The following is a 16,284-nucleotide window of genomic DNA, read 5'->3' as shown; positions in this document are numbered from 1 at the left end:
AGTATAGCTTGCAGCATTATAATCTCTACATTTGTAACATATTCATACCGGATGTGCATCATGGATGCATTTTGCAAACCTGCCCGCAACCGAAGGAATGACTTAGGTCGTGATGATGGCACCGAGCCATGAATGTGGAGAGATCTTGTCGCTTTACATCTCAGGATTTATTATCCTGGGGAAGTAGGAAGAAAGTAGGTCACCCAGTCTGCTCCGAAACAACGGGCCGGCCCTTCAGGTGCTCCCCTTCTGCAGGCTTCACCAATAAGAGCCGTAACGTCTCCCAGGGGCACTATGACAAGCGTCCATTATAGGGATCAGTGTACATGAAAGCCCCCCACATAGGAGCGTATTAATATGGGGTAATGAGGTCACGTCAGTCAGGTGTTATAGACACAGGGGAGCGTGTCTGAGGTGTGCGGATAAGAGAGATTAGAGAACGGGAGAGGACGCTGTCAATTCTTCATTAATCAGTGTGAAACAATTATGTCCCAGACCTCGTAAATAGTCGCCCATTAAGATGTAAGGGGAGTTCTATCATATATTTGTCTTAATAGGTTTGTCCCTCTAGAACCTCTCCTGCCCATGGGCTTATTAGGGTATTTTATGGATGAGGGACGTTGTGCCATGGGAGTTCTTAAAATGGACAGAGATGTCAGCAGAGAGCACTGTGGTCATGATGTCAGCAGAGAGCTCTGTGTTCCAAAAAGAAAATAATTTCCTCTGTAGTATTCAACAGCTAATAAGTACTGGAAGGATTAAGATTTTTTACCCCTTTAATGGCCCATGCAGTAGGAGAAAATCCGGGCGAAGATTCCGTGTGCATTAACACGGCCCCCATTGACAGCAATGCATTTCCTGGCAGAGTTCCGACGAAAGAAAGAACATTCATTCTATGGCAAAACCAGGAAAATCTGCAATGTGCACAGGATTTTTGTAATGTGCATGGGCTCTAAATCCTTATGGGATCCTCCTGCAAAAACACATTTATTTATTTGTTTTTTAATATTGTGATTTTGGAATATTGCAGGAAAAAAAATGATGTTACTGCAACACAGTTGTAAGGCTAGGGTCACACTACGGAATCTCTGGGCAGAAAATTCCGAGAATCCGAGTGCGGCCAGCGCCGACTCAATCAGTCGGCGCTATGACCGCGCGGACACTGCAGTCTCCGATAGACTGCAATGTGTTCCGCGAGTATTTCCACCTGAAGAATGAGCAACGCCATTCTTCAGGTGGAAATTTCCAAACGGATTTTCCGTTCACAAATTCCGCTTCACAAATTCCGAAGTGTGAATTTGTGAACGGAAACCCATTCACTACACTGTACATTTTAGCAAGCGGAATTTCTGCCTGCAATTTCAAAGCGGAATTGCAGGCAGAAATTCCGTAGTATGAACCTAGCCTTACGTGATCACGCCCTTACAGAAGTATTGCAGTGGGTTGAGAGATTTAGGCTAGGTTCACACTGTGGAATTTCTGGGCAGAATTTCTGGCGGAGATCGAGACGGCGGCACTAGGACCGTGCGGTCTACATTGCCGTCCCCATAGATGGCAATGCATTTCTGAGCAGATCTCCCAAAAGATACAACTAGAAATGCATTGCAGTCTATGGGGGCAGGAATGCAATCTGCTCGGTCCTAGTGCCGCCGGCTCAATCTCCGGCAGAAATTCTGCCCAGAAATTCCGTAGTCTGAACCTAGCCTAAGTGATGGAGTCCCTCACAAAGATTGAAAAAATAAATATTTAAAGCAGTTAATTGAAATGTTAAAGCACATTAAAAACACAACAAAAATTCTATTATGAATTGCTTTATTATTAAAAAAATAAATAAAATAATAAAAGTTAATAATTATTTTTACCACAAGGTCAACATTTACACGTGTTTTTCTAGGTGTTTTCTTTTTTTAAAGGGGTATTCCGTCTCTATCTTATAAGATGTCTGATCGCGGGGGTCCCGCCGCTGGAGCACCCCAGAAAACTGATGCACGGAGAGAACTTCACTCAGTGCCGGATGACTGGCAATGCGGGGCGGAGGCTTGTGTCATCACGGTCACACCCCGCTGACGTCATGAGCCTTGGGCGCTACACCGGACACTCTAAACGAATGCCAGATTGCAGCAGGGGAGATCGCGGGGGTCCTCAGCGGCGGGACCCTCGCGATCATACATCTTATCCACTATCCTTTGGTTAGGGCATAAGATGTCTAGGGGCAGAGTACCCCTTTAACCTATTGAGGTCTGTGGGAGACATTATGGTGTAAGCTGATTAAAAAAATTTCAAGGTCTGAGCGAGCTGCATTTTCAAAAAGATTCCAGTAGTCCCATTGACTCCCAGGTAACATCTGGACAAAGTATTTTTGCCCCCCAAAAAATCCCATTATCACCAGAATAGGGGATAACTGGCGGTGGTGGATCCCCGCTAATAAGAGAATGGAAGTGGAAAAGCACATGTTTGGCCTTCGCTTTATTCATTATCTATGGGGCTGTGGGGCTTCTTAACATTGACGTGTCGAGTGCTTAGCGGCGTGGTCGGGCATGTTCGCTGCTGCTCCATTTACTAGGGGGCACAGCTGACCTACATTCTCTTGGTCAGTGGGGTTTCCACTACCGGATCCCCAGCGATTGGCTTATTATCCTGTGTCTTGTAGAAAGGCGCTTATTATAAGATATGAGTTCGGGGATACGAAAATGGGATATGAAAATGAGCTATGATGACTGGATATGATGGTGGGATATGAGGACGGGCTATAAGGTTGGCCGAGATATAAGGTCAGGATATTATAATGGCATATGAGGACGGGATATGAGAATGTGATATGAGGTCGGGATATGAGGTCAGGATATGAGGACGGGATATGGGACGGGATATGAGGTCAAGATATGAGGACGGGATATGAGGTCAAGATATGAGGATGGGCTATAAGGTTGGCCGAGATATAAGGTCAGGATATTATAATGGCATATGAGGACGGGATATGAGAATGTGATTTGAGGTCGGGGTATGAGGTCAGGATATGAGGACGGGATATGGGACGGGATATGAGGTCAAGATATGAGGACGGGATATGAGGTCAAGATATGAGGACGGGATATGAGGACGAGCTATGAGGATGGGATATGAGGTCAGAATATGAGGACAGCATATTAGGAGGGGATATGAGGACGGAATATGAGGATGAGATATGAGGACGGAATATGAGGATGAGATATAGGATGGGATATGAGGATGAGATATGAGGTTTGGATGTAAAGAAGAGATATAAGGACAGGATATGAGGAGGGGATATGAAGTCAGGATATGAGGACGGGATATGAGGAGGGGATATGAGGTTGGGATATGAGGATAAGATATGAGGATGGGATATGAGGATGAGATATAGGATGGGATATGAGGTTGGGATATGAGGATGGGATATGAGGTTTGGATGTAAAGAAGAGATATAAGGACAGGATATGAGGTTGAAGTTTTATGATGGGGTCTGGATATAAGACAAGAGAGTCATTGTTGCTTTTCCTCTCCCACAAGGTTTAGGCAGGAAGGCTGCACAATGCCAGGTACTCAGCTAGTAATAACATGCATTTTATTCTGGGTAAACTAGTAGGAATCACACAGATGTAGTGAATTTTACTAGACATCGCTTGTTTCTATTCAATGACAGCAAGCAGAGCTTATGAAAAGGCTGGGCCATTGCAGCAATTGTCATCTATGTACCCACATTATTATTATTATATTTTTTTTTATATATTTTATTTTTATTTTTTTATTCCACTTCAATTTATTCCTGTTTCTCAGAAATACAATTTTAATCTGTAGAGCCGGTGTCTGCACGAAGATAACCAAGAGATGCAATTGAAAAATTGCCCGGAGAAAATTGAAGCAGGTCAAATTTCAGTCAAATAAATCATTTATTTTAATCTGCGCAGCATTGTTTAAGACTGCTGAGAAAACGGCAAAAATTTGGGAAATTACCGAATGAATGCAAATTGACACGCGGGTTCTTTACCGCCAGTAACCGTAAGCCGGGCGCTGCACGTTTAGCTGATTTGTAGTTGCCACCCAGCTAAATGTGCAGTGTGCCTCCAGATGTTCTGGATTTGGATTTAGGGTTCTTTTAAGGGGTACTCTGCTGAAAACATTTTTTTAAATCAACTGGTGCCAGAAAGTTAAACAGATTTGTAAATTACATCTATTATAAAATCTTAATCCTTCCAGTACTTATCAGCTGCTGTATGCACCACAGGAAGTTCTTTTCTTTTTGAATTTCCTTTCTGCCTGACCACAGTGCTCTCTGCTGACACCTCTGTCCATGTCAGGAACTGTCCAGAGCAGGAGAAAATCCCCATAGAAAACCTCTCCTGCTCTGGACAGTTCCTGATATGGACAGAGGTGTCAGCAGAGAGCACTGTAGTCAGGCATAAAGGAAATTCAAAAATAAATGAGCTTCCTATGGATCATAACAGCAGCTGATAAGTACCTGAAGGATTAAGATTTTTTTAATAGAAGTAATTTACAAATGTGTTTAACTTTCTGGCACCAGTTGATAAAAAAATATACATTTTGTTCCGAACACTTGGAGCAGTCGGCGGGGTTGTGACGTCACGGTCATGCCCCTTAATGCAAGTTTATGGGAGGGGGTGTGACCCCCCCCCTACCCCTATGAGGTAGATGCTCTCAGTAAGTAGGTTGGTAATCTACTCTATTATGTAGAAGCCCCCAGTAGGTAGGTAAGTAGGGACTATCCCTATTAGCTTGAAGCCCCTGGTAGGTAGATAGGGGGCCCTCCCCTTTAAGATGTAATCCCCCAGTAGGCAGGGAACTCTCCTCTTTTAGGTAGAAGCCCCCAGTAGTTAGTAAGGTAGGTAGGGAACCTCCTATTAGGTAGAAGCCCTCAGTAGTTAGATAGTAAGGTAGGTCGGGAACCTCCTATTAGGTAGAAGCCCCCAGTAGTTAGATAGTAAGGTAGGTAGGGAACCTCCTATTAGGTAGAAGCCCCTAGTAGTTATATAGTAAGGTAGGTAGGGGACCTCCTAATAGGTAGAAGCCCCCAGTAGTTAGTAAGGTAGGTAGGGAACCTCCTATTAGGTAGAAGCCCCCAGTAGTTAGATAGTAAGGTAGATAGGGAACCTCCTATTAGGTAGAAGCCCCCAGTAGTTAGATAGTAAGGTAGGTAGGGAACCTTCTATTAGGTAGAAGCCCCCTGTAGTTAGTAAAGTAGGTAGGGAACCTCCTGTTAGGTAGAAGCCCCCAGTAGTTAGATAGTAAGGTAGGTAGGGAACCTCCTGTTAGGTAGAAGCCCCCAGTAGTTAGATAGTAAGGTAGGTAGGTAGGGAACCTCCTATTAGATGAATGCCTCGTTCAGTAGTTTCCCCAATAAGTCCCCTCCAAAAGAAAATAATAAAAATCCCTCTCACCTTCTCTCTTCTCCCGCACTGCGGCCTCTGCATCCTCCACTCTGTCAGCGGTGCAGGACCTTCTCATCGAGCGGCAGGTCCTGCACCGCTCCGCATAACAAAGTGAAAATAAGTGAATTTTTGATGGTCTTCAGGTACAGCTACTTCTTATGCCCAGTATCAGTCTGTACAGTATATAGAAATGATTCTATTTTATTATAGGTGGTAGGGCGTATATCACCCGCCTCCTGCCGCCGTTCATACACTATAATCCGCACCGGCTCATTATTTGCGCCTCTCGCCCATATTTCTCACTTTCTTTCACATTCCTTATATCCCGATGTAGATGGAGAAGCACTTTCTTTCTGCAATGCCTCTCTGCCACGTTCCGTTATTGGCAGGACAGAGATTTAAGTTTAGGAAAAAATTCTCGCCAGTAAATAACATAAACACAAATTAAGAATACGCCGTTCAGCCCTGGAAATACTGCGCCTAATAGAGTCGAGAATTAATACTTAACTGTACGCACTAAATCTCCGGGCGCTGACTGACACATGAAGCACTGGGGGATTTCAGGATACATTACACTCTCCGCCATTACGGCTTCTACCAAATCATTAATTTTTTAATTTTTTTTCCCGTTTAATGTGCGGATGCTGTAAGATTTCGCCATACGGTGCGCGGTTTATTTTATAGTCTTTCGGATGCTTCAAATCTGCACAGAAAGGTGAATTCTACTTACATTGCCCCCTGTTTAGACCAGTGGTCTCCAAACTGTGGCCCTCCAGATGTCGCAAAACTACAACTCCCAGCATGCCCGGACAGCCACCGGCTGTCCGGGCATGCTGAGAGTTGTAGTTTTGCGACATCTGGAGGACCACAGTTTGGAGACCACTGGTTTGGTCAATGTGGATTCGTGAAATTACGTGTCCGGTAATTGGCAATTTTTGGAAAACATTTTTTTTTTTTAATTTTATTTATTTTTTGATCAACTGGTGCCAGAAAGTTAAACAGATTTGTAAATTACTTCTATAAAAAAAAATCTTAATCCTTCCAGTACTTATCAGCTGCTGTATGCTCCACGGGAAGTTCTTTTATTTTTTAATTTCTTTTCTGTCTGAGCACAGTGCTCTCTGCTGACACCTCTGTCCATGTCAGGAACTGTCCAGAGCAGGAGAAAATCCCCATAGCAAACCTCTGTGTCAGCAGAGAGCACTGTGGTCAGACTGGAAAGAACTACACAACTTCCTCTGGAGCATGCAGCAGCTGATAAGTACTGGAAAGATTAAGATTTTTAATTTGAAGTAATTTACAAATCTGTATAACTTTCTGTTAATCAGTTGATTAACAAAAAAAAAAAAAAAGAAGTTTTTTCAGTGGAGTACCCCTTTCAAGGGGTATTCCAGGATTTTTTTTCCTCTTCAGCCCATGTTGCCAAGCTATAATCCTGTGTAATTTGTTTCTATTACCTCTGTGTGCCGCTTTGTCCCATTTTCATACACAGGACCCACACCCAGAAGTGCTGTAATACACATCTTTTTATTTTACTGTTGTTTATGACCTTTTCCAGCGTTCCATGCGGCCGAAGACAATGTGTCATAAGTCACATGGTGTCCAGAGGGCGTGGCTATGCTGCAGTGGGTGGCCGGATAGAAGAGTGGAAGGGATTTACTGAAAGCGTACCTGTCATGTCAGAGAAAAAAAAGTGTTAGTTATATATATGTTCCTCACTAGGTCATACAGATTCTTTACATGTCTTTTTTCTGTGTCTAGCTTCTGTATTAAGCTCACAAATCCCTCTGTTTTGCTGCTCACTCATTCTGACATCCACTGCTCAGGAAGGGGTGTGTCCGAGGCAAGCACTGAGCCCGCCCTCACTCATCGTGCATTCACTTCCTCCCTGAGTCTGCTGTGCTGTGCTGGGTCTCTTCATCCAATTACTGCAGCTCTGTAATACCCTTCTCTCTGTTTTCGCGTACAGTCTGATAGGACAGGAGTGAGCACAGAGCAGTGCTAGTCCCGCCCTTACTTCCTGGACTTTGTCCCAACCTGGGCTTCAGCTTGGACAAAGATGATGCTGCAGCCGGACAGGATTATATTCTGGATGATAAGGGGAGCCCTAGTGGATTTTTATAAGCCAATATTTCTATAAAAAGGAGATACATTATTTATGAAGTATATTAGAAAGGTTAAAGAGGTACTCCGGTGGAAAACTTTTTTTTTTTTTTTTTAAATCAACTGGTGCCAGAAAGTTAAACAGATTTGTAAATTACTTTACTTCTATTAAAAAAATCTTAATCCTTCCAGGACTAATTAGCTGCTGTATACTACAGAGGAAATTCTTTTCTTTTTGGAACACATAGCTCTCTAAGAACTGTCCAGAGTAGGAGAAAATCCCCATAGAAAACATATGCTGTTCTGGACAGTTCCTAAAATGGACAGAGATGTCAGCTGAGAGCACTGTGCTCGTGATGTCAGCAGAGAGCTCTGTGTTCCAAAAAGAAAATCATTTCCTCTGTAGTAGTGTTCAGCAGCCAATAGGTACAGGAAGGATTAAGATTTTATAATAGAAGTCATTTACAAATTTGTTTAACTTTCTGGCACCAGTTGATTTAAAATAAATAAATAAATTAAAAAAAGGTTTTCCACCGGAGTACCCCTTTAATGTTTTTCCAAAATGTACAACATATAAAAAGTTTTCGATTCTGACAGTGCCCATTGAAGTAATGATAACCATCCACCCACCCACCCACTGCAGTATAGCCAAGACTTCTGGAGGCCACGTGACTTATGAGATGTTGTCTCTGGCTGCATGGAATGCTGGGAAAGTTCAGAGACAACAGTAAAATAAGACTTGCACTACAGTACTTCTGGGTGTGGGTCACAAGTACGAAAAGGGGACAAAGTGTCACATAGAGGTAATAGAAGCAAATCACTCTGTGTTATAACTTGGCATTATAGGCTCAAAGGCTGAAGAAAAAGAATCCTTAAATATCCCTTTAAGAATTAAAGTACATACTCAGCTCTGCTATGTGTATGACCCAACTTTATAAAGGGGACCAATATGTAGGTTATCATTGCCCCGACCGTGCATGCCCATAATGATTTAGAGATATTTGTCGCTCGTTAACGTTTCATTTCTCCATAATGATTCGGTGTTGTCTTCTTTTTACATGTATTTTAGAATGTGCCTTCACCCGACCCCGAAGATGTCAGTGAAGTGCACGACTTGGAGGAGCTGTTGTGGAGCGCTGGGTTGCTGGTGTGGAGCATCATCTTGCTGGTGTGGAGCGCGCTTTTGTTGGTGTGGCGCGCCGGACTCTTGTTATGGACGGCCGGTCTTCTCATGTGGACGGCCGGGATGTTGGCTTGGAGCGCGGGACTTCTGTTATGGACGGCCGGATTGTTGATGTGGAGAGTGGCCCTGCTAGTGTGGCGCATGGGACTTCTCATTAGCAGCGCCGGATTGTTGTTGTGGCGAGCGGGACTGCTCTTATGGAGAGCGGGACTGGTGGTTTGGAGAGTCGGAGTGCTGGTGTGGAAAATCTCCCTATTAGTATGGAGGGCTGGAGTGTTTATATGGAGAACGGGATATCTAGTGTGAAGACTTTTTCATGAGACTTTTTGAAGTTTTTGAGACTTTTGCGGCTGATGGAATGTATCGGGAGTTAATGGGAAGAGAAGAGGCGAGACTGGTTGGATAAATTCCGTGCTTGATATAAAATGTTTATCGCCATATAGCAGATGCATATGCACTTTATCGCCAATTATCGAAATGATAGCGACTTGAGGAGTCTTCTGACAGCTCCGCTCCTTCCCATGACACATTACCCTTTTGCTCGTCTATTACCGGCTGTTCTTTGCTAATTGCTTTTCCTTCGTAAGGAGTCGCACTGCTTGGTAAATCCGCCATTCAAAACAAGCTTTATTTTTATTTTACTGATGAACTTTAGAAATGTCGACTTTGGTGCCGATAAAAAAAAAATAAAAAAATACCAGGGATCTTGAAGGCCAGAAACTGCTGCGCCCACGGCCCATTTGCTAATTAATGTGATGAAACGCATTTTTTAAGAGATCTGGGAAGATTTTTGGGTCAGGTGGGTGACGGTAATGCCGGGATATTATGTTTTACTGAACGTTAAATTTGGCAGATTACAGACAATTAAGCAACGAGATGGAGATTACATTAATAAAGGCTCCGGAGATAGAGATCATTTGAGGAGAGATAAAAAATAATATGACTGAGATTAAAGAAGAAGAAGAAAAAAAAGTCTCCCACTTATGGCTTCTCTTCAATACCAATTTTAATTTGGCACATTTGGAATTAGAAAATCGACCTGTGTCTGCTTTATATGTAGATTTGTGCCAAATTTGCACCATTTTCTTTCTGTTTAATAAATTTGTGAAGGGAACGTTCACAGAGGGGGGTGTGCTGCCGATTCGCAGCAGTGGAAAATCTGCAACATTTCTGTACCAAAAATTTGTAGCATAAAATCCTCACCTGATTTGTGCAGATTTTGTTAAAGGGGTACTCTGGTGAAAAACAATTTTTTCTAATCTAACTGGTGCCAGAAAGTTAAACAGATATGTAAATCACTTCTTTTTAAAAATCTTAATCCTTCCAGTACTTTTCAGCTGCTGTATGCTCCAGAGGAAGTTGTTTTGTTCTTTTCTGCCTGACCACAGTGCTCTCTGCTGACACCTCTGTCCATGTCAGGAACTGTCCGAAGTAGGAGAGGTGTATTATGGGGATTTGCTCCCACTCTGGACAGTTCCTGAAATGGACAGTGGTGTCAGCAGAGAGCACTGTTGTCAGGCAAAAAATAACAATACAATTTCCTCTGGATCATACAGCAGCTGATAAGTACTGGAAGGATTGAGATTTTTAAATAGAACTCTGTTTAACTTTTTGGCACCAATTGATTTAAAAAAAATTGTACCCCTGTACTAACCTGTAAGCTTATAGTGCTGGTGATACTTATGACAATGATACTTACCCATCCCTGCTCCCCTGAACTAGTTTTGGTTCTTTGGTACATTCAAATGACCTGCTTGGTACACGGTGAGGTACAGCCCACATCCTCATGATAAATCTTCCCTCCTTGGGTTTTCTGAAGTGCCAGCTTGTGCGATGCTGATCCATTATTTTGGGGGGATGTTTGACCTCTGTTATTTTGACTGATGGGGTCCCTAGTGGTCAGAACCCTACTAACCATAACATGATGGCCTATCCTAACATCCAATGTTCCATCACTCAGCTCATTGGCTCTGTCCATACTGTGCCTACATACACACCCCTCAAAAATAAACTAAGCTCCCATAATGCACTGCACTAAGCTAACAAATGTAGATATGACGGGGTGCTAAGTTGTGAAAAACACACAAATGGAATCCAGTAAGTAAAGAAGAGTAAACTTGCACTCACCGTCCATGTAGTCAAAGAAATCACAGGTCCTCCGTGCGGCAGGGAGACATAAGATGAGAGCGCTGTGTGCTTCTTCCAGCCTCAAAACACAGAATCCTGACGAAATTCAAAGCCCCATTGACTTCAATGGGATTTCGTTGCGCAATTCCGCAAAATTAAATACTGGTCTTATATTTTTGCGGTATCCAGAATGTGGAATTTTGACTGTAAATGGGACAGGGGAAGTGGGCGCTTTAAATCAATGAACTGCAGCGGCTTTTTTTCTGGGCCTGAGACCGCCGCCGCCGCCCGCTTCTCTCCCCCTGCCTGTCCTGGGGTCCTCCCTAGTCCAACCACCGCCGCTGCCCCATTGCCTCCCCATTCCCGGTTTTATAATTACCTGTTCCCAGGGCCGGGGTCCGCACTACTTCTGGCTCCGGCGGCGTCCTGAGCTGTCACTGTACGCACTGACGGTGACGTTGCGTTGAGGACGTCACTCATCATTGCGCTGCGCAGGACGCCGCAAGACCTCGCAGGAGCCAGAAGTGGCGTGGACCCCGGGAACAGGTAATTATAAAACCGGGGATGGGGGAGGCAATGAGGCAGCGGCGGCGGTGGTCTCTGGGGGGGGGGGGGGGGGTTGCGGGGCATTACCGGCATATCGGCAAGTTAATTGCCGATACCGATAATGTTCAAAATCGTGAATATCGGTCGATAATATCGGCCAAACCGATAATCGGTCGATCCCTAGTTTACATACAGTCTAAAGCAGTGGTCTCCAACCTGCGGAGCTCCAGATGTTGCAAAAATACAACTTCCAGCATGCCCGGACAGCCAACGGCTGTCCGGGCATGCTGGGAGTTGTATTTTTGCAACATCTGGAGGTCCGCAGGTTGGAGACCATTGGACTAAACCATAGATTCCAAAGTCCGTGCACAGAATTTATCAAGAGCCGTGCGCCTTTTGACAAATTAGGCGCACAATAGACCAGCTTAACCCTCTGTAGTTTGGTCTATATTGATGCGGGACGTAGACAGCTTTGATAAATCTCCCCCAATATCTCTAGGACAGTGTTTCCCAACCAGGTCGCCTCCCGCTATTGCAAAACCTACAACTCCCAGCATGCCCGGATAACCATGCTGGGAGTTGTAGTTTTCGTGACAGCTGGAGGCACATTGGTTGGGAAACACTGCTTTATAAAATAAACACCTCTGCCTGACCGTGGGAATGTACTGACGTCCTGTCACGGGAAGGAACCAGCGACACATTCAGTGAAAGCTATGACCACACTGAAATTATGGGGGAGATTTATCAAAACCTGTCCAGAGGAAAAGATGCCAAGTTGCCCATAGCAACCAATCAGATCGCTTCTTTCATTTTTAACAAGGCCTCTGCAAAATGAAAGAAGCGATCTGATTGGTTGCTATGGGCAACTGGGCAACTTTTCCTCTGGACAGGTTTTGATAAATCTCCCCCTATATGTCAAGGTGAAATGCCTCTTCTTTATAGGGGTACTCCGCCCCTAGACATCTTATCCGCTGTCCAAAGGATAGGGGATAAGCTGTCTGATCGTGGGGGTCCTGTAACTGAGACCCCCGAAATCTCTTTGTGGCACCCAGGGTTGGTTTAGAACCCCCCCCCCCCCCCCGTGACATCACGACCCCCGCCGCCGGCACCCAGCATTCGGAACAAAATGTTCCAAACGATGGAGCAGCGGAGTACCCCTCAAAAGTGAAGCTCTTGTTGTTAAAAGGTTTCCCTGAGTATAAGCTGATCACAGGTTGTCTTATTATTGGGAGTCCCATCGATCAGCTGTAATCCAAGGATAAATCCGCAGGACATATTAAAAGGGTACTCCGGTGGAAAACATTTTTTTTTTTTTTTAAATCAACTGGTGCCAGAAAGTTAAACAGATTTGTAAATGACTTCTATTAAAAAATCTTTACCCTTCCAGTACTTTTTAGCGGCTGTATTCTACAGAGGAAATTCTTTTCTTTTTTAATTTCTTTTTTTGTCTTGTTCACAGTGCTCTCTGCTGACACCTCTGTCCGTGTCAGGAACTGTCCAGAGCAGCATAGGTTTGCTATTGGGATTTTCTCCTGCTCCGGACAGTTCCTGATACGGGCATCAGGTGTCCGCAGAGAGCACTGTGGACAAGACAAAAAAAGAAATTCAAAAAGAAAAATTTCCTCTGTAGCATACAGCTGCTAAAAAGTACTGGAAGGGTAAAGATTTTTTTTTTTAATAGAAGTCATTTACAAATCTGTTTAACTTTCTGTCACCAGTTCATTTAAAAAAAAATGTTTTCCACTGGAGTACCCCTTTTTACACAGATACTACTGATATTAGTGGGCTGTTCTTGTAATACATGGACATGCCAGGTCCTCCATTAATAAGGATCATTAATAATGGGTTCCGACCCCTCTCCTAAAGGGGAACTCCAGTACAGTACTGTATTATCTCTTTTATACTTTTTGTGAATAGTGTATGTGAAAATTATGCATTTATTTATTTTTTATTTATTTATTAATTGTGATTTCCTATGCATCAGATATTGCTTCAGCCTAGCATTGTTTACACTGGATGCAACTGTAGCAAATCCTCAGCTGTGAGAAGTATTCAAAAACTGCAAGCTGATTATGAACTTGCAAGCAAATAGAGCAGTTTTTCCCAACCAGGATGCCTCCAGCTGTTGCAAAACTACAACTCCCAGCATGCCCAGACAGCCTAAGGCTGTCTGGGCATGCTGGGAGTTGTAGTTTTGCAACAGCTGGAGGCCCACTGGTTGAGAAACACTTGAATAGAGGCACAATCAATATTAGAAAGTTGCTTGACGTTTAACAGTTGGTTTCGCCATTGACAAGAAATAGGAATGTTACTTAGTAAAAGTGGCGCTGACGTTGCGATAGCATGTATGTATTAGAGGGCTGCTCTGTAATGCGACTGCACTGCAATGAATGACAATAAAGAAAAGAAACCTACAAAAACGTCTCATTTCTCATTTAAAATTCCTTTAATGACGGCAAGAGGGGATCTTGAAAAGAGGGAGAAATGGAAAAACACAGTGTAGTACTAAGTTGGATTAAACCTTGTTTACACATAGTCTGGATGGACGGATTCAGACTGAAAAATAACAATTATGCTAGAAAAAAGGATTAATTAATAAATAAAAAAATGTAAAAAAAAAGTGTAAAAAGTCCAGGAAAACCTTATTTACGTGAAAATTAACAGCGAGGCCTCACAGGCTTAAAGGGGTACTCAGGTGGAAATCATTTTTTTTAAATGAACTGGTGCTAGAAAGTTAAACAGATTTGTAAATTACTTCTATAAAAAAAAATCTTAACCGTTCCAGTACTTATCAGCTGCTGTATACTACAGAGGAAGATATTTTCTTTTTGAGTTTCCTTTCTGCCTGACCACAGTGCTCTCTGCTGACACCTCTGTCCATGTCAGGAACTGTCCAGAGCAGGAGAGGTTTTCTATGGGGATTTGCTCCTTCTCTGGACAGTTCCTAAAATGGACAGAGGTGTCAGCAGAGAGCACTGTGATCAGACAGAAAGGAAATTCAAAAAGAAAAGAACTTCATGTGGATCATAAAGCAGCTGATAAGTACTGGAAGGATTAAGATTTTTTTTTAATAGAAGTAATTTACAAATCTGTTTAACTTTCTGGCACCAGTTGATTTAAAAAAAAGTTTTTCCAGTGGAGTACCCCTTTAACCACATGTTGGGCCACACATATGCCTTCAGTTTCAAAAAGGGTTACAGGTGTGTTCACACATGACTGATTTTCGCTTTTCCAATTTATTTCAATAGGGAAGTCAAAATTTGTTCCAAAATCTGCTCCATTCAGTCCTATGTGAACATACCCAAAAGGCCCGTTCACACTACGGGCATTCGGCTTGGTTCCCTGCTTGCGGCAGACTTTCAATAGGATTCTGCTGCTCAGTTCACCCTACGGAAGTTCAGTAGCGGAACATGTTCAATCTTCCAGCGGGAATAGGGCGGCACTTAAGGGGTTAACCTGCGGAAATTTATATATATTTATATACACACATAAAGATGCCCATGTCTGCTATAAAAAAAAAAATAATAATATATATATATATATATATATATATATATATACCTTCCGTTGCTCCCGTTGTCTGTGGTTCTCCCCATACGGGTGTTTGGGGTTTATATGTAATTTGCCACTCACCGGCCGCAGTGATGTCCCGCTTCAGTCAGTGATTGGTGATTGAGGAGTATTGTGACATATTGGGCCCCAACATGAGGAAGAGGAAAACGGCCGAGACCGGGGCTGGGCCCAATATGTCAATTGACGTGCAGCCAATCACTGATTGAGGGGGGACACTACTGAAAATTGATGTATTGGGGGGGAATATCGAAATCTGTATAAAGGAAGAGTGGTGCAGTTAGTGCCCATACCTTGCTTCTTTAATTTTGCAGAGGTATTTTTTAAAACAAAAGAAGAAATCAGATTGGTTGCTGTGGGCAACTGCACCCCTCTACCTCAATTCAGGTTTTGATCAATCTCCCCCGTAGACCCCAAACACCCGGTGAAGAAGACTGGGAGCAGTGTGACCGGAAGCAGTGGGAGAGCGAGGAAGCTATTGAATTAAATGGGTAGCAACATAATCCCTAAACAGAAGCGCAGTCATCTGCAGCGGATTATGCACGTGGGAACATATCCCTATAAAGAACTCCTTCCACCGGATAACCTCTTTAAGGCTGGGTTCACACTGTGGAATTTCTGGGCAGAATTTCTGCCGGAGATCGAGCTGGCGGCACTAGGACCGTGTGGACTACATTGCCGTTCCCATAGATGGCAATGCATTTCTGAGCAGATCTCTTAAAAGATCCACCCAGAAATGCATTGCAGTCTATGGGGGCAGCAATGCAGTCCGCGTGGTCCTAGCGCTGCCGGCTCTATCTCTGGCAGAAATTCTGCCTAGAAATTATGCAGTGTGAACCCAGCCTTAGTGCTGATTCTGGAGGAGGCTACTGGAAGCGGCATACACTCTTAGGGTATGTTCAGACGAGCGGATTTACAACGTACTTTACGCTGCAGATCCGCTGCTGAAGAACCTCTGTATGGTGCCTTTAAATGTGCCTGCTCAGAGCGACAATACACCGCTACGAGCAGACACACTGAAGCGATGTGCCAGTTGCCGCGCATGCGCGGTGTACTCGCACACATCGCGGCCGCTTCCCCTGCTCAATGAGCTAGGCCGAGAGCTGCCGCAATGCGCGAGTATACTGCGCATGCGCGCGACAACTTGCACATGGCAGTGTGTCTGTTCGCCGCTGAAGGCAGCATATAGAGGTCCTTGAGTGGCGGATCCACCGCAAAATCCGCACAGAAAATCCGCTCGTCTGAATGTACCCTTAATTTCCTTGCGGTAAATTTCGGTAGTGAGAACAGAGCCTTAGGCTATGTTCATATGATGTAATTTCTTTGTGAAATTCTGTGGAAAAATCCAGC

General features: G+C 43.8%; 1 protein-coding gene across 1 annotated transcript in view; it reads left to right on the top strand.

Moving 5' to 3' along the window:
• The window catches only part of ST6GALNAC3 (ST6 N-acetylgalactosaminide alpha-2,6-sialyltransferase 3), a 273,708-nt gene that overhangs the window by 49,554 nt on the left and 207,870 nt on the right, over positions 1-16,284 (top strand). The window lies entirely within an intron of this gene.

Source organism: Hyla sarda, chromosome 7, assembly GCF_029499605.1.
Source record: "Hyla sarda isolate aHylSar1 chromosome 7, aHylSar1.hap1, whole genome shotgun sequence".
Lineage (NCBI taxonomy): Eukaryota > Metazoa > Chordata > Amphibia > Anura > Hylidae > Hyla > Hyla sarda.
Note: the sequence above shows the minus strand (reverse complement) of the source record. Positions and strands in the feature narration are given on the sequence as shown.